At 51.2% G+C, this 26,042-nt stretch overlaps 1 protein-coding gene across 8 annotated transcripts in view; it reads left to right on the top strand.

The window, feature by feature from the left end:
* Positions 1-26,042, top strand: part of DLGAP4 (DLG associated protein 4) — a 191,116-nt gene that overhangs the window by 43,383 nt on the left and 121,691 nt on the right. For all 8 annotated transcript variants that reach the window (XM_033094265.1, XM_033094262.1, XM_033094261.1 and 5 more), the window contains exon 2: positions 10,916-11,132. The gene's annotated coding sequence lies outside the window, so the exon portion shown is untranslated. The remainder of the gene's footprint in view (positions 1-10,915; positions 11,133-26,042) is intronic.

Raw genomic sequence — 26,042 nt, 5'->3', positions numbered from 1 at the left:
CCACATCAGTCCTTACCTCCCCCAGGCTCCACGCAGGGGTCCAGGCCCCTGACCACCCCTCCATGGCTTGCTGGACCTCTGCCAGCCCCCTGCCTCTCCGGCTGCTCCATCTCACCACCTTCACTGGCTTCTCTTCCTCCATTGGTCCCTTAATGTTTCTGTTTCTCGGGGCTCTGTTCTGGCCTCCTTTTCTTCTCAGACCACACCCTTTCCAGGACTTATCATCTGTCACCACTTCACTGTCCTTCTGAACAACCACAATCCCCAGCCCTTCAGCTCCATCCTTGGCCTTTCCCTGGAGCTCTCAGGGATGGCATTTCTTATGCCTCAGAAGCACCTCTTACTCAGCATGTCCAAAGTGATACAGGCATTTGCTCTCAGGCCTTCCCCTGTCCCTCTGTCTCCTGACTAGTGAGGGACACCCCGTCCTCTGCATGGACCCTGATGGCCACACCCCAGCATCCCTTTTGTCCCTTTTCAACCTCTCAAAAGAACAGCTTTATTGAGGAGTAGTTTACATACCATAAAGTTCACTTATTTTAAGTATTCATTTTGCTGAGTTTTAATAAATGTATGCAGTTGTACAACCATCACCGCAATCCAGAAGTTTCCTTGTGTGCATTTGCAGTCAATCCCCACTCACGTCCCAGGCCCCAGGCAACCAGGTTATTAGGAACGATGCTGCTATGGACATTCACATACAGGTCTTTGTGGGGACGTACGAGTACGCTTTGGTTTTTCTTGCATTCCTTCCTTTTTCCCACTATCCAACCAGACCCTGATTTTCACTGGGGAGCCATGTGGTCCCAGGGAAACTGACTCTACCTTCCTCACTCAGGTAGAGCATGTGACCCTGGTTAAGCCAATCAGTGTGTTCCATTCTCCAGGTACAATGATTGGTTCCTGGTTGGTCATGTGACATAAGCAAGTCCAATCAGAGTGACTTAGGACTTGAGCTAGAAGAGAAGTCCTTCCTTGTGCCCCGATAGTGTGATTTGTCTGGACCAGCTACAGTCGTTTTTCATACATGAGGGAAGCCAGACTTAGAGCTGACATATGGAGAAGAACTGGGATGAGAAAACACAAGTGAAACACAGCTGGAATCCTGATTGAACTGTGCCTGAAGTCCACCAAAATGCTGGACTTTTTCAGTTATATAGGTTAATCAATTCAGTGTATTATTAAAGCCAGCTTGGTATGGCTTTTGTTGTTGTTTATAGCTCAGGGGCCAGCAAACTATGGCCATGGCCTGCCTGTTCTTATTGAGAAAGAAATTGGTTGGAGCGCAGCCACACCCCCCCACTTATGTATTGTCTGTGGCAGCTGTGGAGCACTGAATGGCCCACAAGCCTAAAATATTTACCATTCACCATCCTTTAAGAAAAAGTTTGCTGACTCTTCTTACAGCCAAAAGCTTGGTATATTATTCCCCCCTTATCCACGGTTTTGCTTTCTGCAGTTTCAGTTACCCACGGCCAGCCATGTTCCAAAAATATTAAATAGAGCATTCCAGGAATAAACAATCCATGTTTTAAACTGCATGTCGTTCTGAGTAGTATGATGAAATCCCGTGCTGTCCCACTCTGTCCCATCTGGGACATGACTCATCCCTTTGTCCAGTGTCTCTATGCTGTATATGCTACCCGCCCATTAGTCACTTCGTAGCTGTCTTGATTATTAGATCGAGTGTTGTGACATTGCAGTGCTTGTTCAAGTAACCCTTATATTACTTACTAATGGCCCCAAAGTGCAAGAGTAGTGATGCTGGCAATTCAGATACGCCAAAGAGAAGCTGTAAAGTGCTTCTCTTAAGTGAAAAGGTGAATACAGTACAAAGAGATATTTTGAAAAAGAGAAAGAGACCACATTCACATAATTTTGATTACAATATATTGTTATAATTGTTGTATTTTATTATGAATTATTATTAATCTCTTACTGTGCCTAATTTATAAATTAAACTTTATCATAGGTATTTATGTGTAGGAAAAAACACTGTATATATAGGGTTTGGTACTATCGATGGTTTTAGGCATCCACCGAGGGTTTTGGAATGTATCTCCCAAGGATAAGGGGGGAATACTGTATTCACTATGTCTCCCCAGTCACTCAGGACAAAAACCTGGGAGTTATCTGAATCTGTCTGCCACCCCCTGCCCCCATGTCCCTTCCCTAGGTGGACCACTGGCAGCTCTCGCCGGGATCACCCCGCCACCTCTAGGCTGCCTCACAAAGCTGCTGGGTGATCTTCCTCCCACCCAAATCTGACCAAGCCCTTGGGCTCCCCACTGCTCCCACGGTAAGGGCCCCTCTCCCGGGACTGGCATTGCAAAACACTCCTGACGGAGCCCCCACCTGTATTTCCAGCCCTGTCTCTCCCCTCTCCCTCCTCCCCTTCTTCCCCACCTTTGCAGAAGTTCTCGCAGTTCCCCAGACATGGTATACTTCGTCCCTCTCCTTCTGCCTCCGATGCCTTTCCCTACTCTCTCCACTCCTCAGCATCCTCCAAGGCCCAGCCAGAGCTCACCTCCTTTTTGATATTTCTCTAATTCCCCCAGGCCAGTCTGGGGGGATTAGAGAATTCCATGGGCCCCTGGACTTCTTCCAGGGCAGCCACCACCATCTTGAACTGCCATGTCTATTTATATATTTGCCACCCCCACTGACCAATTCATCTCTTTGCCTTCCGCATGGCCCAGCTTGGGGCTGTGCATAGAGTTGGGGCTCAAGAAATGTATGTTTGTGGGGTGCAGAGTAGGGGCTCCCTGCCTTTTGCTCCAAAGCCACTTTGAGGAATCAGAGAGGCTCCAGGCTTTGAATGAGGGACCATCTGGGCTTAGTGTTAACAGCGGAGATGGAAGCTCTGGAACTGCCTGAGCCCCCCAGGCAGGAGCACCTTCAGGAAGTGCAGAGAAACGCCTTCCAAAAAGGACAAAATGAACCAAGCATGAGCTCGGAGGATTCAGAGAAAGGAAAAGTAGGGCAGGTGAGAGTGGGCCACTGCGGCGGGCCCCGAGAGTACGGAATGGAAATGAAGGGATTACAGGGGAATGTCATTAAATGAAGATTTTCCGTGGCCTCTGGAAGTCAGCGGGCCAGCAGCGAGAGCAGGCCAGATGACCTGTGAAGGGGCTGCTGGGTCCTGTCAGAACTGCGGAAGGTTTAGCGATTTACAAGATTGACCCTTTGGAGGATTTAGGGAACATCTGATTTCCAAGTCCTCAACTGCAAAAAATCTGGGCGCCAGCTGGCTGGGTCCTGGGTGAACCTTCCCAAGAAGCAGCTGTCGGGGATTTAGGGGAGCATGGGCCTGGGAGTCCGAGCCAGCGGTGCCCTCACTCACGGTGGGGGTCTTGGCTTCCACCTCCCAGGGTTTAGCTCTGTGGCCCACACTCAGTGCCCTTTCCAGAAGTACATGGATGTGAATTCAGTACACAGAAAACCAGAAACCAGACCAGGCCCAAACTCCATCACCAGGCCGTAGTGAGGTATTTGTGAAAGGGCCTTGCAAACCGTGGAGTGTTGTGACACCTGTCAGGATCCTCTCCTCTGTGCAGCCATCCCAGACCCTCCAAGCTGAGCTAGTCACCCTGTCCACGCCCTGGCTCCCCAGACTGTGTATAAACCTCATTCTGGCACCTATCCTCTCTGTCACAGACCCTAATGTAGGACATGTCCCCCAACCAGATTGGGTTCCTTGGGGACTGGGACAAATGTGTCACTCAGTCTTCCACATCTGGCTCAGTGCCTGGTGCAGAGCAGGAGTTTGGCAACTCGTTCTTGAATGACCTTGAATTGTAAAAAAGCAATTAACTTGTGGGTTCTGGGTAGCCTTGGTTTATCAAAGCAAAGACCAGGTGGTACATGGTAGAAATCTCTCTAATAAAACGACAAAATGTGTTTTGAGTTGTGGCTCAGAAAAGTGTGAGCATTTGGAAATGCAGTCTCGGGGTTGAGAATATTAAAAGCTGTCTGGTCTTGTGCTAGGGTAGCCACAAGTCCCATGTGGCTATTTGAATTAAATGAAATTTAAAATCCAGTCTTTTGTGGCACTAGTCCTGTTTTGGGTGCTCAGTAGCCACACGTGGCTCGTGGCTACTGGTGGACCATCCAGATGGGAGCATTTTTTCCATCCTTGCACACAGTTCTCTTGGACAGCGCTCCTCAGTACCTTGAAAATTCACGGTCATGCCTTATCTTGGGACCTGATAATTTGGGGGGCTTCCAGGATTTCGGAGAGAGAGCTGGGGTTCTGGAGTCTGACCAGCCAGTGTTTGAACCACTGCTCAGCCATTTTCTTGTTGTGTAGCCTGAGGCAAAGGAACTTCCATCTTCTCCCTCAGATGCAGTGTCCTTATCTGTAGAATGGGTGACTACACCAGCGCCGAGCCATAAGGGTTAGCGGACAAAGCTATATCAAGGGCCTCTCAGTGCTTTGATTGAGAGGAGCTGTGAGGACCTGCTCTTCACCACAGGGTGGTGTCCCGTGAGCTGTGAGAGAGCAAACAGGCTGCACGTGTCGGAAAGTTCTTGGAACTTGGAGTTCGGCTGCCCATACTCATTAAAACTAGGGGCAGGGCATGCGGAGTTCATCCAGGCCCTGGGGGCTGGTCTGGGGCTGTGGCCGGTGGGCATGGCTGGCTGGGGGCAGTCAGTGGGTGAGGACAGGGCTAGAGCTGGTGGGGTTGGGGCTGGCCAGAGCCTGGGAAATCCTGAGCAGGAACAAAGAAGCTCACTCCAGGGCCCCCAGCTGCTTTGTAGTCCAGCTTCATATGTATTTTATGGAAAACTCTCTGCTGTCCACTAGCTGACTAGAAACTATTAAGAATATGAGCACTAATAGCAACTATATTTACTATGCATTTTCTGTATACCAGGCACTGTTCTAAGAGACATGTATATGCATTGGCTCACGTAGTCCTCACACAGCCCTTTGTAATAGGTATATTATTATTCCCATTTTACAGACAGGAACACTGAGTTCGTTTGTTCAGGGTCATATGACTACAAGGTGGGGGAACTGCGCTCCACCAGGGTCCACGCTTTGGCTAAAGTCCAAGCTCTTTATGTACCTGGCCCTGAAGGCCCCTGCAGAGCCGGCCTCCGTCAGCCATTACACATTCACCTCTGTCACTCCCCATTTCTCTGGTCGAGTTCCTCCGTCACCCAGGGGTCTCCTTCCTGTGTCTGTTTATCCCTCTACCTAGATGCTCTCCCCGCCTCCCCTCCACCCTCCACAGATTCCTGTTCATCCTTCAAGACCCAGTTCTGGTGTCAGCATCTTGAGGCCAGGGACTCTGGGCCTAAGGCTTTGGTGTGTCATAACAACCAACATAGTGGCTTGGCACGGTGGGGGCCTCCGTAAATGTGGGTGATGGATTGGTGGAATGAATAAATGGAGGGGTGGATGGAGTGGGTGGATGATGAGTCAGGGGGTTGAGTAGATGGTTGGTGGGTGGTTAGAAAAGTGGGTGGCTGGTGTGTGGGTGGTGTGGAAGGTATGTGGGTACATGGGTGGCTTGTGCTCAAGCACCCTGAGGAGTGGGGTCTGAACTGCGCACAGGGTGGTGGGCATGGAGAGAAGCCATGGTTTGAGAGACGTATTGGGGCAGCAGCAGCAGGGCTCGCGGAGGGCTGAGGGGCAGGGAGGGGTCCAGAGCAATGCCCAGGTTTCTAGCTTGGGGACCTGGGAGGATCACAGTGTTATAGGGAGGGGTAGGTTTGGGGCAGAAGGCGATGAGGTCCCTTTTGGACATGGGAGCGTGAGGGCCTATGGAGGGAGATCTGGGAGGCAGCGGGAAGATCAGTCTTGTCGGGTTTAAGGGAGGAACTACAGTCCCCGGGGTAGAAGAGCCAGGAGGGACACAGCACAAGGGCAGAGGGCACTGCCGAGACAGGAATGTCCATAAATCACTGCAGGTGGTGTGTCAGGGCAGCCGGTGCCAAAGGGGTGCAAGCAAGAGACTCAGTGCTGGACGTGAGCCAGAAAGGGTGGCAAGGTGGAGACCATCCTGGGGAGCCATTACCCTGGGCAGGGAAAACACACAGGCAGAGAAAGGGAGCAGGAAATGAACAAGTTACGTTCACGGTGTCTGAGGGCCTTGGAGCCTGCAGCCGTCAGCTGGAGAACAGGAGGTTCAGTTTCTTTCCCCCGTCCCAGCCAACATCGCGGCCTGTCTGTCCCAACTAGCACCCTATAGCCACAATCTCCAGAGTCTGGGAAGACTCCGGCGGAATCTGGGAGCTGTGTTGCTTTGGAGCGGTCACCTCCCCTCTCCATCTCAGCTGCCTCATCTGAAAACCTGAGTCAGTGCCACCTACCTGGTTTGCTGAGAGGAGTAAACGAGATGTGGGGGTGTGAAAAGCCCCCAGTGTGTGAGGGAACACCATACATGCTATTTTGAAAAACTATTTTTCCATTTCAATTCAACTCCAGAAATATGTATTGAGCTAAAAGCTTCTATGTAAATCCATTTTGTAAATTAAAGTTTTGTACAGCCAATACCATTTTACCTGGGCCTGGGGAGGTCCGTTATTAGAGAAGGCCTGAGTTGAATTCTTCCGAAAAGCTCCGGTCATTTTGTTTTTTGAGTAACGAGCCTTTTGACGTTTCAAGCTTGCAAAGCGAGGCTTTCATTTGTTCCACGTGTTTTTTGAAAGATCTTCCTGGCTGCTACACAGAAGACAGACAGAAGGCAGCAGGGCACCCGGGGAGGAGGCCGGTGCAGTGGCCTGAACGAGGGATCCTGGTGACCCAGACAGGGGGGCGACTGAGGATGAAAAGAAAGGGATTTGAGAGAGATGTAGGAGGTTTAAAAAATATAGGACATGGTCTTGGGTTTTATGTATGAGGGGATGAAGGAGAAGGAGGAAGGGGCCCGGGACCCTCCTGGCTTCGTAGTTACTGAGGAGGGTGAGCTGGTTCCAGGTACCAGGTTAGCAATGCTGCAAGAGGGCAAGGTCTCTGGGGAAGGCCATAAACTGGGCCCTGGAAATGTAGGGGGTGAGGTGTCCCCAAGGAGGCAGGCCCATAGGAATTAGGCTACCTGGACCTGGAGTTGGGAGGGGCAAGCTGGGCTGGAGAGAGGCATGTCGGTGACAGGAAAGGCGGGGAAACCCAGAGCTCGTGACAATTTAGTCAATAACTGTTCAGCATTGAAAGTATTGGCGTGACGTCTTCACTGAGCACCTCCGCGAGCCAGGTGCTATGCTAGGCACTGGGGATCTGGCAATAAATCCAAGAGACAAAACTCTGCCTCCCGGAATGACATTTTAGTGGGAGAGGCAGGCAATAATCAGGATAAATTACTCATTTACATATCCTGTTACATTGTGATGTGTGCCAAGGAGAACAATAAAGCAGGGAGGGACAGGCCCTGGGAATGTTAGGTGGAGTGGATTGGGCGGGTAACGGTATCATCAGACATGGAGGTTGCTTCACTGATTAAGCTTCACAACAACCCTATGAGGAAGGTGTTATCATGACTCCCATTTTAGAAATGAGCAACTGAGTCACAGAGCCGTTAAGAAACTTGCCCAAGGTCACTCAGCTATGTAACTGGCAGAGCCTGGATTTTACCTGGGGCCCGTACCCTTCAGTTACGAGTCTTAACCATTGTGCTGAAATACCTCTCCTTGATAAGGTGAGGTCTCAGCAAAGATCTGAAGGGAGTGGGGGGGTAAGGCTCACAGAGATCTGGGCCGCCAACATTCCAGGCAGAGGAAGAGCAAGTGCAAAGGTCCTGAGGCAGGAGCCCGATGTATATTTAGGGCCCAGTACGGAGGCCAGTGTAGCTGGGACAAAGGGAGTAAGCAGACAGTAAAGGGGAGAATTGGAGGTGGGGGAGGGGCCACCTGTGCCTTCTGTAGAGGGCCATCAGCATTCACTTGAGGTGAAGTGAGTCCCTGGAGGGTTTAGAGCAGAAGAGGGACAGGATCTGACCTGCGTTTGAACCTGATTCCTCTGGATTCTATGTCAGGAGCAAAGGCAGGAGACAAGAGAGGAGATGAATAATCCAGGGAAGGGATGGCGATGGCTCAGTCCACGGTGGGGTAGTAGTGCAGGTCGTCATTGGCTTCTTACTACATTGTGAAGCTGGATCCAGTAGTGGATGGCTCGGATGTGGAGGGTGAGGGAAAGAGAGGCGTCAAGGATGACTCCAGGGCTTGGACCTGAGTAGCTGCAAGGGCGGGGTTCCGTTGACCGAGATAGGGACCGCTGCGGGAGGGGCCACTCGTAAAGTACTTTCCCTGTCTATTGTCCCTTTTAGTTCCCTGGCTTCTCTCTGAAGTAGGTGTTGAGACTCTCATAGGTTACGTGACTTGCCCAGTATCACTCGGCCAGAACGCAGTGGAGCCAGGACCAGAAGCCAAGTGTACATCATAAAGTTTGGAACTGTGATTCATTCATTCAATCAGCAAACATTTCTGGAGCACCTACTGTGTGCCAGGCACTGCCCTAAGTGTTGACAACGATGACCAGTGATGATGGTCCCTGTGCTCATGGAGCTCCCAGTCTGATGGAGGAGGCAACGTCAACCAATAATCATGGAAAGTTCCTCACATCAGCATGAAAGTGGCTAAAAGAAGAAACCCAGGGAGCCCTAGGAGCCAGTAACAGAGGACCTTTCTAGCTGGGAGATCAGGGAGGGTTTCCTGGAGGAGATGAATGTGAAGTGCAAAGGCTTCTGGGATAGAGGGTCTGGAGGGACATGGGGGGCTTCTTGGGAAATGCTCCCTGTTTTCCCAGACCATAGCAGAAGAACCTCGCGGGGACCACAGACTCCCATAAAACAGCTGCCCATTTAGAAGTCAAAAAAATCTTCTTTTTCAGTGTTGCATTGTTGTAACAGATCTATTGAGATAGAAGTCACATACCATACCATTCATTCTTTTAAAGTGTACAATTCAGTGGTTTTTACTATATTCAGAGTTGTGCATCCATCACCACAATCCATGTTGAACATTTTCATTATCCTAAAAGGAAACCACAAACCCCTTAGCTGTCACCCCTTCCCTCCACTGGCAACCACTCATCTACTTTCTGTCCCTACAGAATTGCCTGTTCTGGACATTTCATAGAAGTGAAATCATACACTATGTGGTCTTTGTGGCTTCTTTCATTTCACATAATGTTCTCGGGGTTCATCCATGTTGGAAGTCCCCAAAATCTTAAATAACATCAGAGCCGACAGGGACCTAACAAACTGTCTTGTGTGCTTCTCCCACCTGTTGGAAAGTGGGGAATTGGGGAGGAGACTTGTTCCGGTCCCCCAGCAAGGAAGGGGGGGACTCCCGATGAGTCTCAGGACCCCCAGATCAGAGCTGTTGCCCCACTGCCCTGCACAGGACACCTCCCTCTGCTGTTACTTCTTTTCCTTCATCTTTGGGATCCGGCTAATTTTGGCTAAAAGTGACAACTTGGTTGGGAACGTATCCTCCCAAGCACTGGATTTTTATGCCCTAGCAATTTTCACACCCCACGGTACATATGAAATCTTTTATGCATCTTTAAGAATTAGTGCCCACTAATTCAGAATTTTTTGGAGTTTGGTATTTTCTTTTCCTGCTACTTAAACACTTTTTGTCCAGAAGGTTTTGCCTGTTTGTTTTGGTTGGTGATTTTCCCTGGGGCTGGGGGGTGAGGTGGGCAGCATGAGGTTAAGTGTGGGATGTTGGAATTGGATGTCCCGCCTCTTCCTCAGTGTTTGTGTTTGCTTTGCCGTGGGTAATTACTGAATCTCCCTGAGCCTCAGTTTCTCCCTTTGAAAAATAGGGATAACATTATAGGGCTGTGGGGAAGAGGAAATGCAGGGAAACCTGTTACAGGCTTGGATACAGAGAGGTTAGAGGTGTGAGCGCTTTCCAGGACCCTGGGGTAACCTGGAGAGAAAGGTGACCCTCCCCCACCATCATGGCCCCTTTCTCCATATTCCTCATATGAACTGACCCCTGTACCTCCCCTCCCAGGGCTGAGAGGTGGATCCTGGGCTCAGATCCTGGGCTCCCACCCTCTTGGATTCTGTGCCTCCACATCAGCGTGGTTTCCACTGTGTCTCAGTTTCTCCACCTGTAGAATGAGAGAGTGGAGGGCTGGGGGTTTCCACTAACGCCTCCAAGGCGGCCAAGTGGCTCCTGGGAGGGGGGAGTGGAATAGAGGAGCCCTTGTCTTCTCCCAGGAGGGCTGGGTTCCTGCTGATGTAAAGATCCAAGCAGGAGCCATGGCACCTGTTCAGGAGAGGTGGGTGGAGAGGGACACCTGGCTTCTCTTTGCCTCTTGCACAAGACGTGTTATGTGGGAGGTGATGGCGGGGGGTGTGATGCAATGAGGGCCTCCTGCTCTGAGTGCAGGGGACATGGGCAGAGCCTCGCTGAAGGATCTTTATCAAGCACGTGCTTTGTGCCAAGTATTCTATCTGCATTATCTTTGTAATCCTCATGGTAGCTCTCCGAGGAGGCACTCTTATTCTCACTTGACAAGTAGGGAAACAGGCTCAGAACAGGGCAGCTGCCTGCCCAGTGTTGTTCAACGAGGGAGGGGCTAAGCTGGGATCAGAACTCAGAACGATGTGGCTTTCCTGACTGTCCCCATCCAGGGAAAAGGAGGGAGAAGCAAGACAGGGAGGATCGGGGCCTTTGGAACCCAGCTTCCCAGCTGCTGTGGGGATTCTGTGGGTGGTGGGAAAGGCATGTAAATATGCATGACATGCAGATAGCCTCTGAAAAACAATGTGGGGCTCACACGAGCAGGGACGCCATCGTGCTCTGGGAAATGCAGTGTTGTACAAACACTTGGGTTTCTCTGGTTGCTGCATGGTGTCTCCCGCCCCAGCATCCCGGGGGGCCAGTCCAGGGGTCTAAAGGTGGAAGATCGTCCTGGGGGCCTACTAATTGACATTGTCCCACATTCCTGCAGGTACTGGTACAACTTCTCTGCCGGCTGCCTGGTGGTCAGAACCTGGTCACTCTGGGCACTGGAGGGTCCCTGTTGCACGCTGCTTGCTGCCAGCATCTCTGATTAAGTGCCCGGAGGAATGTGTGTGCCAGCCCTAAGTCCAGCGCCCGCTCCTGAGGTGACGCCTGCTGGTTCCCGACTGGTTCCTGTTTTCCCTCTGCACGTAGCTCCCTGGTTGGTAAGTAGCTACATCCGCCGGCCTGGGCACACGGAATCAGGGCGGCTCACCCGCCCACCCATGCTTGGCACAGTTGGGAAATGCCCAGCTTTCCCACCCAGTGGCGCCCACATGCTGGAGAAGGGATCTCAGTGAGAGTTTTTATATGTCTGGGTTCAATTTATAGTTTAACTGCTTGTCTTATGCAGTCCTCCCAACAAACCAAAAGGTGGGCATGGTGATTACACCCTTTTTACAGAGGAACAGTCTCAGAGAGGGGCAGCCACTTGCCTGAGGATACACAGCAAGCCCTGCTCTGTCTACCTCAAAGGCCAACCCTTGCCACCCCCAAGGAGCTGGGGCAGTTGGTGACAGAGGCTCAGGAAGGGAAGGGGAGTGGTGAGCCAGGCTGGGGCTCAGGTGAGGCCATCAGAGTTCCTGAATCTGGGGGAGCCCTGTTGTTCCTGCCCCTCCAGCCTGCCCCACTCATCCTCCTCTAGTTCCCACCTGGCCTAACGCCACCGTGGTATGAGGAGCAGGGCCCGTCAGCATCCCTGACCACCCATCTGAGGATTTTGCAGCCCGCCCCTGCCCACACCACCCCAAACCTGATCCCATCATATTCCCCCCAACTATGATCCTAACGGCATGCCCCCACTCGGTGCCAGCGTGGCGCCTGACACTCACCTTGTTCCTGCGTCTCATCCGACCGCCACCTCCCGGGGCCATGCAGGCATGACTAGTCTAGTTCACGGACAGGGAAGCCAAGGGGCTCAAGCGGCTTGCCCAGCGTCACCCAGCAAGTACTCAGCGCTACATGGCACTGTTGGTTTACGATCAGTTATTTCTCACCTGTGGGGAGCTAAGGCCTCCTCATGTGGCCTTAGCTCCCCACAGGTGAGAAACAACTGCTCCATCCCCCCACTGGACAGCCAGCAGCTGGCACAGTGCCTGGCATGTAGTGGGCACATGGTAAATAGTTGTGAGAGGAAGGAAGGAAGGAGAAGAGGAAAGGCTCTGTCACCTCCCTCCACCCAGACTGCGTTAGGACCCATGAGCTACTCGGGCTTTTTAGCTGCTGGTCCCTGCGGACCCCAGAGAGCCTGCGGTCAGCTCAGGCCTTCAGCAGGGTGGCCAGCCCCTCTGGTGTCGATTCTCTCATCTGCCAACAGTGCCCAGCCTCCCTGATGGGATGGTTATGAGAAGGGAAAAGACTCGTGAATATGTATAATATGCAAATGTCAAGGAGAAGAAAAACTCCGTGAACTTCGTTCATTGTAGATAATGAAAGTAGAAGTGCTTTTTCAAGAACGAGGAGCCACACACTCATGCGGTGCCAGCCTTATCATTAAGAACCATGAAAAGAGCCGTTAATGAGCTGCCCCCAGCCCAGCTCCCCCGTCTGTCCCCTGGCTTGTCGTCGGGACCGTAGACAGCAGTCGCATTTGGCTGAGAAGCTTTCGCAGGAAAAGAAGTGATGAGGACATCTCGGTTTGAAAACTGTGTCTGTGGGGTTTAATCCTTTGCAAACTCCTGGTTGTGTCCGCATCCCTGCGTCCTGTCCTCCCCGGGGAGCCTGTCCTCCCCGGAGACTAAATATGTAACAGGAGCAACCTGGATAACGGCGAGCATTTCTTGAGCAATCGTTACGTGCTTCGCGTTGTGCTAAGTGCTTCCTCATCTTCATCATCTCCGTTAAACTCCTGATGACCCTGTGGGAGGCTGATGCGGAGATTGCGCTATGGGTCTGTCAACTTCCCAGCCTTTCCTGACAATGACTGCCATTCAGTGCCCACCTTCCCCCCTCACCCCCAGGCCAGGCCACAGTCAGACAGGAAGGATGTGGCCACTGAGAACACAGCGTAGCTGGCAGCCCCTGGCATGTGTGGCTCAGTGACATAGAACGGGATTCCTTGGCAGGAGCTGGGAGAGCAGCCGTCAGCGTGGCACAGAAAGATGGAGGACTGGGCGGCAGCGAGGGAGGTGTTACTGCTGCTATTTTGCTAACAAGCTGGTTATTTAAAGAACAGCCATAGCCGAAGTCCGGAAATTGGACGGGGAGTCTCTGTGCCCAGGGCAGAGACAGATCGGGGTCTGGGAACCTGTCTGGGTCGGGGCAGGGTAGCCACACTCTTATTTCTTTTCACTTGCTTACTATTATTAATAATAGTAGCAGTACTATAAAAGTCCGAAAAGGATTACCTTTGTGAAGGAAAGAGGTTATAATGATTGGGAGGGGCAGGAAAGGTTCCTAAGGGGCTGGCAGTGTTCTTTTCATTGGCCCAGGTGGTGGTTACACAACTCTTTGTTTCGTGATGGTTTATTGCAGTAAACATTTTTGTTTTATGTACTTTCCTCTGTGTGTTATATTTCACAGTAAAAAGGCTAAAAAGCAATTATAACAATAATAGTTCATATTTATTGAGCATATACTAAAGGCCAGGCTCTTGCTAAGCATTTTAGCTTATCTCATTGAATCCTCATGTATTTTATTCTTCCCATTTTACAGAAGAGGAAAGTGAGGCTTAGAGAGGTAAAGTTACTTGTCATGTGGTCAAAGAGCGCTCAGGTGGGAGAGATGGGATGAGAAACTAAACAGGCTGACTCAGGCTGCATCACTGTCCCGTGTTGGAGGATTGGGGGCCAGGAAATTCCCCCCAAAGGGCCGGGGTTCCTCCATTTGTTCCTGAGACACGTGTCAGTGGCTCTTGCCTTCTTAAGGTTTGGGAAGCCAGGCAGGTTTCTGTGGGCAGAGGCCATGGATGAGACAAAGGGTCAGAGCAAAGCATTTCGCCATTTAACAAGTGTTAAAGGATAGGAATGGGACAGGCCCGTGGAGGAGGCCAGGGGAGGCGGCCAGGAATCACTCAAGGTGAGACAATCAGACCCAGCCTCTGAACTAACTGCATGTGAGGCCGAACTGCCGTTTCCTGAGGACCTACTATGTGCTAAACACAGCCATTGTCTTCCTTAGTCTTCAGAACAACCCCGTGAGATCAGTGGTACTGGCCCCATTTTACAGATGAGGAGACTAAGGCTTTGAGAGAGGAAGCGACTGGCCCAAGACCACACAGCCAGTGAGTGGTGGAGCTACTCTGCCAGCTCTCCCAGTCTCCAGTGCCCTGTCTCCTGTGTTCAGCAAGCACTGCTCGGTGCTGGGTTTCTGTCAGGGCAGGCACCTGGCATGGAAGCTCCAAGCAATCCGTGACTGGAATCGAGTTTTAAGGCAGATCTGTGGGTTCCTGAACTGGCACTGGGGATGGTGGCATGCAGAGGTGTCTCCAAGCCCTGAAGCAGGGGCGTCTGCCCTGCAAACAGCAGCAGCCCTAGAGGCATTCCTGCATTCCCAGGACATTTATCGAGTGCTAATCCCTGCTGTCTGCCCCTCAGAGACCACATGGCCTTGGGGAGAGACAAATATTAAACAACCACCCAAATAAATAAACGGAATAAGCAGAGACTCCATCAGTGCAGTGAAGGAAATGAGCATGGGGATGATATAAAGACTAACAGGGTAAGGGAACCTGCATGCCATGGAACGGTCTGAGATAGCTTCTCTAAGAAGGTGGCATTTGAGCTGGGACCTGAAAGATGACAGGTACCCAGCCGTGCTGGAGAGTGTTCACTGTAGCATTATTGATAAGTAGAAGGACAATTGGGAACCCATTTGGCTGTCACCAGGGGCCTAGTTAAATCCATTTACTGCAGCCATACAGTGGCCCCCACTGCAGCTGTTGGAAACGGGGCCATGGTCTAAATTTCCCGTTGCAGAAAGAACTTCATAGTGTGTTGGAGAGTTGAAAAGGGAGAGGTTATAAAACAGCATAGGTGGCATGACATCATTTTTGTAAGAACTGTGTGTTTCTGAAAACCGTTCGCAGTGGTCGCTTCTGGGGGTTGGGGCATGGGAGATCAGAGTCGTCTTCTTTATAACTTTCTGGGTTTGGAGTCTTTCCTGAGTATTAGGACCTGGGAGGACGAATAGGAGTTTTAGGACTTCCACAGTCCTGCCTGGGGCTGTTCTCCTCTCCTGCCACCTCCTCCAGTAAAGTGGGATAAGGTGTGAGCTGGGGAATCCGCATACCTCAGTGGTAGCACTTCTTGGCTGTGTGACCTGTGACAAGTCACTCGCCCTCTCTGCGTCTGAGTTTTCCCTTCTGTGGAACAGAGACAAGAATAGCGTTCGAGGGTGGTTTGGGGGCTTTAGTGAGTTAACACATGTAGAGGGCTAGAACCATCAGTGTTGCGTCACCAGTAGCTGCTGCTGTTATCACCGTGACCGCCAGAGGTGACACCTACTGTGTGCTCTCATGTCCTGCCTGTGCTCTCCGTGCTGACTTGTCCCCCAGGCTTGCCTCTCCTCTTGGTTACTGAGAGTCACATCCAGTTGGAGGATGAGGCCCAGGGAGCTGGACAGGTCAGCTGGGTGTACCCGGCCACTGGACCCCAGGCCAGGACTGCCCCCACCCCGAGCCCCAGCTACTTCCCACCAACTGACTTGCATTGCTAATGAGCCCTTTCACCAGAGATGCTGTTATGGGGACCCCCTGGCCCTGGATTTGCTTGTTTTTGATAACCACTAAACTTCCCGGGAAAAACAGATACTACCTCACAGACACCGAGAGAATCTGAAATCTCAGGCAGAGAAACATACACTCGTGAAGTCAAACTCTTGGAATCTTAGTCGTACATAATCCAGCAAGAGCAAACATATGCATTTTACAAGTAAGTTCACTGCACTTTCTTGATGACGGTGATAAATTAGAAACTGCCCAATTATCTATGAGCAAGAGATGGTTCAATAAATTGCGGTCCAGCCAGACAATGGTGTTCTCAGTGGCCGTGGAAACAGTGCCATGGATCTATACTGTTGACATGGGAACATGTCCGTGGTGCATTGTTGAGGGGAAAAAATAGGAGGTTACAAAATGGTGTATATTGTATGATTTCATTTTTGTTAGGAAAACTATATAAACATATGCATGCTTCTGCCCTGAGAAACACCCAGAACCACCATCACACTGTTCGGAGGGGTTTCCTCGGGATGGTGAGATATGGTTGTATCATTCAGGTGCTTTTCACGTACAAGTGACAGAAAACCTAGCCCACACTGGCTTAAACAGAAATGAAATTGATTGCCTTAGAAGCGTAATGTCAGAAGTAACAGCTTCAGGCTCAGCTAGATCCAGGGCCTTAGACACTGTCACCAGGACCCAATTTCTCTCACCATTTTCAGCCCTGTTCCTCTGGGTTGTTCCCATGTTTTTACAGGGCTCTCTCGTACAGGAGCTAAGATGCCTGTTCAGGGAAATATGCACACTTCCTCCCAGATAGCTCAAACACATGTCCTGGAATGAAGTCCTGCATTGATTGGTCAAATTTGTGGGTGTGTCCACCCCTCACTCCATGGTTCTGGTTGGCAGCCTGGACCTATGCACTGCCCGTGCCCCCAGCTGGGAATGGAGTCAGCACCACTGGAACGTCACCAGTGGAGAGTGGGAAAAGGTAGCTCCCCCAAACAAAAACAAAAACGTAGGTTGGGGCCTAAAAGTAGGCTAAACAGTGGCCAAACACAGCAAACTCCCCGTCCTATATTAACCTGAATTTCCCAAGATACATGACTTTCATAATCATAAAAAACAGTACAACTAATGAAAGGAATACGGAGCCCAGATCTTACAGTCAGAAGCTCACGCAGGCAGCTTGAGACTTAAAATCAGGATATCAGAATCTCCAAAGTGCCAGTCCAGCTCAACAGACATCGTCCTCTCTGTCAGGGCCTGTGCTGGGCCTGAGAGGGAGCTATACTGGCCCCCAAGGGTCTTGCAGTTCTGGGGAGAGTGAGAGGATCCCACAGATGATTCACCACAGATGTGGGTGTGCATACAGTGGCTGAGGGAACACAAGGCCAGCATGGGAGCACGGAAGGCTTCCTGGAGAAGGTGACACCTAAGCTGAATAGTCAAGAAGAGCACAGGACGGAGAAACATGTCAAGGGCCCCGAGACATGTGGTAGGGAGAACAACCAGTGGATGCACAGCAGCAGACTCAGACCACAGGGGCCTTGCATGCCAGAAAAAGAGCTTGGACTTGATCTTGAAGACAGTGGGGAATCTTTGAGGGATATTGTGGGAGGAGAGAAGTGTGAGCAAGCTCAATCTGGCTGGTACTGAGAGCCCAACCTTGGAGGGGTCAGGTCAAGGTCCCACGTGGGGAAGGAGAGAAGAGACCCAGTGGTCCCTCAAGGGGGTCTTCCATATCGACTGCTCTAAATTCTTTTCCACCCTGGGTCAGGATTCCTGGTCCCGAGGTGTCAGCCACTGCTTGCATACCTCGAGATAGGGGGCTCACTCTCTATCCCCTCCACCTCTGGTTAGAAAGCTCCTTCACAGATCAAGTCCATAATCTTGCCACTGCCTGAGGCACACCTAGAGTACTTCCCACACACCTGCCACCAAGGTCTCTCTCCCAGATGACCTGCCAGGAGGGCTAGCAGGGGCCTGCATTTTCAAGCCAGAGGGTCCCAAGACCAGGGAGCCCTGGGTGTCTGCATACCCTGCTGGGAGCTTGAATGGAGAAGGGTGGGCAGGTGTGTGGGAAGAAGCGTAACGACCTGACAGCAGAGGGAGTGCTTTGGACGGACACACATCTGCCTCCATCAGTTTTCCAAATGCCCTTTGCATTTTACAAACAAGAAATGGAAGTTCAGAGAGGCCAAGCCCCCTGTGCAACAACCCAGAGCAAGTTAGAGGCAGGTCTGGAACGTGGACCCGGTCTCTTCTACCCCTCCCCCCTCCATGGCCCTCCTGCTGGCCTCCTTCCATCCTTCAGGTGAGCCCTGGTTACTTCATCTCAGACTGGGACAGCTTTTTTTTATGGACGCTCCAAACAGCCCAGATTGTCCCCTGATGCCCTTCTAAATTTGGAGGCAGCCAGCAAAGTCCTCATTAATCAAATGTATTGTGACTATTTATTTTGACAGCAGCACTTTTTGTTTCTGATACATCAAAGCTGTGACATGCACGAGCCATGTTTTATGGATTGTCTCTAATACTTCATGGTGCCCCAGGGTCCTCATTTAATCATTCATTCTCACACTCCACAAACATGTATTAGCACCTACCCTGGGCCAGGCCCTGTGCTACAAAGAAGCATTAGAGTAGCCCCTCCCAGGGGGAGTTCACGGTTCAGCCAAGGAGAGAGGTGCAAGTGATACATGGCAAATCGGGGGGGGGGGGTGCCAATCACTCGGGGATCTCTGGGGCCAGACCAATTGATTCTGGCCCTCTGAGCAGAGTCTTGAAGGATGAAGAGCGGTTCCTCAGGAGAAACAACTGTGAAGTGTGAATCAGGTAGAGGGCCTGGGCTATGCAAAGATCTCACCTGCCTCCCTCTCAGCTTTTAGACCTTGGACATGAGAGCTTGTCGGGTAGAGAAGCTGGAGAGTTCAGCTCAGGCCACAGCTTGGAAGGCCTCAACGATGGGGCCGAGGAATTTGCATTTGATCCTTGGGGTTGGAGGGAGCCCAGGGTAGGGCAGGTCTGGGTGTTAGAAAGGTCCTCACATTGGGCTGGGGACAGTTGGGGGTGACAGCGGGCAGGGCAGGACCACGAGGGTGGCGCTGAAGTGTTTAAAGGGGAGATTTCGTAGGACTTGGGGACTTAGTGGAAGCTGCAGAGGGGGAAAGAAGGTTAAGTTTGATCCTAGAGGGGGTGGTGGGGGCTTGGGGATTCTGTGGACCAGTGACAAAGTGAATCCTGGCAAAGGTTGGGTCAAGTGGCAATGAGAGCGTCCCCAGGTGGGGCCAGCAGGGACCTCTTCAGCTGTCGTGAGACTTAGAGCAGCGGCCCAGTGAGACCGCCAGTGTTCCCACATTCCCGCCCAATGTCTGGGGCAAGTCTCTTCCCTTTATGGTGCCTGTTTGCTCCTCTGTAAAATGGGGTGATGACAGAGCCTCCTTAGGGATTGAGCGGAGGGTGGGAGGAGGATGTGTATGGGGCAGGCTTTGCATAGTGCCTGGCACACAATAATTGACTGGGGGCTGCATTGGTTACCATGGGCAGGGGTACAGAGGTGGCCAAGGGAACGGGGCTGTGTCACCTGCGGAGGGAAAACCAGAGACCTCGAGGGGCCTTGCTCCCTGTCTTTCTGTCTCTGTGGGGGAAGGCAGGGTCTGGGTCTGTCACTCACACCTGGGGGGAAAAGTTTTGGGGAAAGCGATTCCATCTTAGACTAGGAAAACCTTTGGATACAAATTGCTCTCCACACGTGGGCTAACGGGTGGTAGTGAGCTCTCCATCACTGGGTGCATTCAAGCAACAGGTGCACCACAACTTGACAGAAAAGTCTGTAGAGTATTTGTGATTCAGCTGAGGATCTGGAAGGTCCTTTCTAGCCCAGAGAGTCTGATTTCATGTTTTTCCTTCTCTGAGCCTGTTTCCTCATCTGTAACATGGGGGAAATAGCAGCCCCTAAGAGCCGGTTGCAAAGTTTAAGTGAAATCATCCAAATAAAGTGCTTAACCCACACTTGTCACATAGTAAAGTGCTCCCTGCATGGCACTGACAGTCATTACAGTTGTTGCTACTATGCTAAATTCTTGGGTGTGTCACTTTCATCTGAGTTGCCACAGATTGATTGTCTGTCAGTCCAGTGCGCCTGCCTGTCTGCCTTTCAGCACCCACTCTCTGCCCTTGTTACTGCCACTGTCTCTGTCTCCAACCCCGCCCCCGCCCCCAGAGGTGGTAGGAATTCCAGACCCTCTGGGCCCCTTTTAGCTCCGCTTGAGCGAGAGCTGGCAAGTTGGGGTGGCGGGTGCCATCCGCCTCCCATATGCTTCCTGCTATTTAGAGGAAAACTCTCCCCACGTTCCTCCAACCACACGGGCTGACATTTCCAGACAGACGCTGAAATCAGCTCTTCGGGGGATTGGCAGATAAATTTGGCCCTGGCTGTTGGGAAAATCTTCAGCCTTACTGGGGAAGCAGAGCCCAAGCTCACTGCCTTCCATCCAGCCCGCGACTCCTCAGGCCCGGCTCTCTGGGGGCCTGGAGCACTGTCCTACAGCCTTGCAGATGGGGGTAAGTCCTCCCAGCTCAGACTGCCCTCAGGAGAGCCCCTGGTCGGGGGAGTTGTGGCTTCCAGCTTTGCATTCAGAGGCAGGAGGAGTTTACAAGACAAAGCAGTGCCTCCTGCCCCCATCCCAAGATACGTGGGAGTTGCCCAGCTCAACTTGGAAGAGGAGCAGGTTTTGAATTAGAGACCTGAGTCCAAGACTGCTTATGTCTCTGTGACCTTGGGCAGGTGTCTCCATCTCTCTGAGCCTCCTTTTCTTCATCTGTAAAATGAGGATGATAATAAAAGGACCTGTCTGATTAAAAGCCCTTAGGGTGGTGCCAGGCTCACGCTAAGTGCTCAGCAAAGACTAGCCACTCACTATTCCTCCCTTCATCGTCATTGTCATTGTCATTATTTGGCCAAGAACAATGGCTGGCACATAATAGAAGCTCAGGAAATATTAGCTTTTTTCCCTCTTCTGCTTTCTTACAGCTGTGGCTACTTAGGGACTACTGGAGGCTTTCAGAATCAGCTCAAGTAGGGGTAACCAGAGGCAGAAATGCAAGAATAAGGGCATACAGGGGCTGCCATGTCCAGGGTAGAGTGTAGGTGGCCAGGCCCCCCGACACACACACACACACACACACACACACGCACACGCACACACCACGCTCTCTCTGTCCCAAAGTTCCATTCACCCCCGCCAGAGTCTGGAATGCCCATCTGCTTGAATTCTGTTGATGCTGAGATCTAAGCCACATCCCGAGCACATGAGACACAGAACAGCTTGGTTTTGATGGACGGAAGAGAGAGGAAGGCCTGGCTGGAGGCAGAGTTGGGGGAGGCTCCGGGCACCGGCTGCGATAGGAGGCTTCGGGGAAGCTCGAGTAGTTCTGTTTGGCTGGAGTAGAAAGTGGGTGGCGAGAAGGCGCGGGAAGGAGCAGGAAGCGAGTTTGAGCTTCATTCAGCACCTCCTGATTGAGCCTGAGCACGAGGCCTCATGCCAGGCGCTGGGGGAACTGGTGGAAAAGATAGGTTTGCTTCCTGCCCTCAAGAAGCACTGGCTCTGGTGTGTGTGTGTGTGGGGGGTGTAGGTGACAAACATGCAAACAGTGAATTAACAAGATTCTCAGCTGTGCTCAAAGAGACCTAAAGGCTGAGGGAGGGGATGGCACGGGGTGGGGGGTACTTGTTCTAGGCAGGGTGGTCAGAGGGGTCCTTTCTGTGACCTGAAGTTGGAGCTGCCCCTACAAATGCTGATTGGGGTGAAAGGGCAGGGGGCAGAGGGAACAGCAAGAGGCAGTTCCCTTGAATTCCGTGGGAAGGTGGCAGAAGCATGATCTTGGAGGCCTGGAATGCTGGTTCAGTCAGAACTGCTCTTGAGGAAGGTTATTCTGGTGGTGGGTGCAGGACCCTCCCTGGTGGGGAAGAGATGGGGCGCAGGAGACCTGTCTGCAAAGATGGATTGAGAGCCTGCTGTGCTCACTGTTGGGGGCAGTCAGTGAGAGATTGTGGACCAGGTCGAGGTGGGTGAGCAGAGAGGAAGGAGAGCACTTCACTGGATCGGGATCTGAACAGAATCCTGGGACTTGAGACAGGCAAGTTTTGAAGGGAGGATCTGGACCTGTGTGTAGCCAGAGATGGAGTCCTCAGAGAGGAGACCTCAGAGTGGTCAGAAAGAGTCTTAGAGGAAAGCCAAGTGCTGGGTGTGGGGAGGGGCTTCGTCAGGAAAAGCCTGAATCTGCAGGTGGGAATGACAGCACACAGGTGGTAGAGTGAGCTCAGGCTGATACACTGACCTACACTAGACCCAGAGGCCAATTTCAGATCTGTTCACCTGCTGTGTGACTTTGGGGGAATCACTTGACCTCTCTGAGCTTCACTTGTTACAATACTGGATCAGTTGGAATTGCATTTGGCTGCATGTAACAACAGAAAGAAAAATAATAGTAATATAAACACCCAGGAGGTTATTCTTCTCATATAACAAAGATTCCGGAGGCAGGCAGTCCAGGGCCAGAGCAACGACGGAAGCCCATTGATCAAGGGCCCAGATCCCTGCCATCCTTACCATGCATCTGTCATTCTCATGGCTACAAAATGGCAGCTCCACCTCCAGATGTTATATCTGAATTCCAGGACAAAGAAAGTAAAAATGACATGCTCTCTGACTCTGTCCTTCTTATCAGGAAAACAATAGATTTTTTAGAAGCCCCACTCAGTGGACTTTTGCCTACATCTTATTTGCCAGATGTGGTCACGTGGCCACCCTTCAAGGGAAGCTGCTGAAGTGACTACTTCTAACCGGGCACTTCTGTTAATTAGGCAAAAGGAAAGAATGGCTAGCAGGATCCCCTTTGAAGTACCCACTCACAGAGGCTGTTGGGAAGTTTCTATGAGATAATGAATGTTCGTAAAACATTTAGCACCTGGCATAGAGCCACCTCTCAGTAAATGGCGACTGCCTTTATTGTACCGCTCTACCTGCATTCACTCGCTTGTACTTTCATTCAGCAAGCATATATTGTGTTCTGGGCACTGTATACAGTCCTGGAGGCAGTGACAGGACAGGCCCCATCCTTTTGGCATTCACAGTGGGTAGAGAAACAGGAAGATTCGTTCCAATCAGTGTCATAAGAGGATTGGAGTGTCCATTTATTTGTGTCTTTTTTTCTTACTGCTGTGGTCCTACCACCCAGAACAATGCCTGCCACACATTAAGCCCTCAATAAAATCATTATGGAATGAATGAAATAACGTAATATTTATTAGGGGACTACTGTGTACAAGGCTCTTTGGGTGAGACAGAGAAAGTGGGTGACACATCACCCCTCCCCAAAGAGGAAGTGAAGAGAGAAAATTACTACAGCCCAGGCTCTGAGGTGGGTGCTAGGGCCCCAGCAGTGAACAAGTGTTGTGGCGCCTGCCCTCACTGAGCCCCTGCTGTAGGGGCATGAGCACTGGAGAAAGACGATGGAGGTCTGAGATCACGTCTGTTCATGTGTCCTTGGCTAAGTCCTGTCCCTTCCCTGGGCCTCAGTGTCCCCATCTGTAGGACAGGTATGAGGGGCCCTGTGTGGGAGATCAGTGATGGTGGGGGCTTCATGAGCCCTCCTCCTCTGCGCATGTAGACATACGGAGGCAGGTGGGCTAGTTGCCAGCTTGCCACATTAGGAGAGGAGGCAACTGTGGCAGAGATTGGAGGGACTGCATCTGAGCCCCTTGACATCTCCTGGGGGCCTGGGAGGGCGAGGATTCTGGGCTCTACTTCTATCCTCAGCTGCTCCAGTATCTGGGCCTACAAGCTTGTGAACAGCCAACCAGCTGGACATGGATCTTCCAGCACTGGGTGTGGGCAAACAGAGAATGGGCTATGCTGGGTCCCCCAGCTAAGAAGTAAGGATGATTGTAGTTATCAGAGATCTCCTGGAGATGGAGAAGCAGCCTGGAATTGGAGGGTGGAGATCTGGTTCTATCGCTTGCTCAGCTCTGTGATGTTTGGCACATTTTTTGACCCTTCTGTGCCTTGATTTCCTTATCAACAAAATGGGTATAATAATGCTTGCCTTCCCTAACCCTGCAAACCTAGACCCAGCACCTGGCACATAGTAAGCCCTCAACATTGGTAGTAATCATCATTGCCATCATTATATTTTCCTTGTTGGGAAGGGGGCAGACATTTACTGAGCCCCTATTATATTCCCAGGTTTGGTGCTAGACATACCATCTCGTTTTATGACAATCCTGAGGAGGTAGCCTTGTTCTCATTTATCAGAGGGAGACACTGGTATTCTTGTGCGCTTCATCTTCCCCTTCTGTCTCAGAAAGACTAAGTGGCTGGCTATGCTGGGGTTCCTGCTGAACTAAAGCCCTGGGAGTCCTTGAAGAAGGCAACGCAAGATGTTTGCTGTGAGGCCACGCAGGAGGCCAGTGAGGTCGTAGATGGAGGCAGCCAGGGCAGGAATCTAGCCCTCATCCAATGAGCGAAGAGCCATTAAAAGATGGCCTCAGATGGGTCGGCTGGTTAGCTCAGTTGGTTAGAGCGCAGTGCTCTTAACAACAAGGTTGCTGGTTCAATCCCCACATGGACCAGTGTGAGCTGCGCCCTCCACAACTAGATTGAAACAACTACTTGACTTGGAGCTGATGGGTCCTGGAAAAACACACTTAAAATAAATTAAAAGGTTAAAAAAAAAAAGATGGCCTCAAGGATGAGTGATGGTATGGGACAGGCTAAAAATGCTTTTCCTCTTTATTCAGTGTCTTAAGAACAGGGCAACGAGCCCAGCCCTTGAGATGAGGTGGCAGCAGGCCTGTCCCTTGCTGCCACCTTGGCCATGACACTCTGCCCAGAGGCCATCACTACTTGTTTCTGAAATGAAGCCAGGAGTGAAAAAAAGGGAGAGCTTGGGAGGCTCTCCTGGTCTGAGGAGGTGGCTTTTCCCAGTCTAGTACCCCTAGAAAGCCTCCCTGAGGTACCTCAATCACTGGGTGGAAAACAGGAAAATGAGCCTTCAAAATAAAAGACCGCAAATGGAAAGAGAAATGGAAGTGGCCCATTCTGGGAGTTACAAATAGCGGAGCAGATAACTAGCTGGAAATATAGACGTTCAGTGCCACCCCAGCGTGGGAGGAGGGGATTTTGACACTGACCTTGGCATGGGGCTGTTTGGGTGCTCACAAGCGATCGCCCTGTCCCTGGTGTTGATTGCAGGGGCGTTGTCCGTGGTGCTGAAGAGAGGGTTTGGATCCGTCCTAGCCTCTGCGGGTGCTGTCCATGGTTCTGTCTTCAGAGTTCTCATGAATCGTTTCCAGGGCTTTGAGTTTTGGGGGACCCGGCTTGGAGGTCAGAGGCTTTGGCCCTGGGATTGAGAAAATCCAAGCAATATCTGAGATAGAGTGAGGGCCCATGTTATTGTCTAGATACCCTTTTAAGAAATTTTAATGTATTATGCCATTTATTTCTAAACATCAACCTGTAGGCACGGTACTGATATGTATGCCCCCAGCAGGCCACACCTCTTCTCTGGAAGGGACTAGTTTTAAATGTGAGCAAACTGAAGCTTAGAGAATTTGAGTGACCTGAGAACTCTATATCTTTCAGTTTTCTCAGTCGTAATAGGAAAGTTGTTGGTAAGCATTACACAGACTGATGGTGGAGTCAAGCTTTGTAAACTGATGCAGGGATGGGCTGTCTTACAGACAGGAAGGCATGTGGGAATTGTTAAACATAGGCTTCTAGGATCTCATGGGGTTTCCTGGAAGGTGTGAGATTTGAGCCCAACCTGAAAGGATGTATGAGGCTCAGGGATGGTACGGAAAACAAGAGAATGCCCATTCACTGAGCACCTGCTATGTGCCAGGCCCTGTGCTGGCCACTTGGAAAACCTGAGCAGTCGACCTCCACAAGCACAGTGAGAGGAGTAACCGGTTCCTTGTTACAGATATGGAAGGAGAGAGGATCACTTAGCTAGAAAGTGATGGAGTTGAGAAAGCCTTAAAGACTGGAAACCACAGACTTGGACATCGGCTGGGAAGAATCCTGGGTGTCATTGGGTACAGCCCAGAGAAGGGGTGTGATGTGTCTACAGCAGGACTCAGACTGGATTTGGCTGTCATTAGCATCTTTCCTCTCCCAGGACTGTGGCACTACCACTCTCCCCTCACCACTGGCCTAGGCTTCAGGGAGATGAGAAATTGGTGTTGTGTCACAAACAGGGACTAGGTGTCGAAGAAGCCTGAAATTCAAATCCTGGATCTGCCATCTGTGAGCTGTGTGGCTTCATAGAAGTCACTTACCCTCTCTGGGCCAGTTTTCCCATCTCTAGCAGAGCAGAAAGACACTGGAATCACTGCCCTGCAGGGTTGTTTTGA

Source organism: Rhinolophus ferrumequinum, chromosome 23 (assembly GCF_004115265.2).
Source record: "Rhinolophus ferrumequinum isolate MPI-CBG mRhiFer1 chromosome 23, mRhiFer1_v1.p, whole genome shotgun sequence".
NCBI classification, from domain to species: Eukaryota; Metazoa; Chordata; class Mammalia; order Chiroptera; family Rhinolophidae; genus Rhinolophus; species Rhinolophus ferrumequinum.
This window is presented reverse-complemented; position numbering and strand designations above follow the sequence as displayed.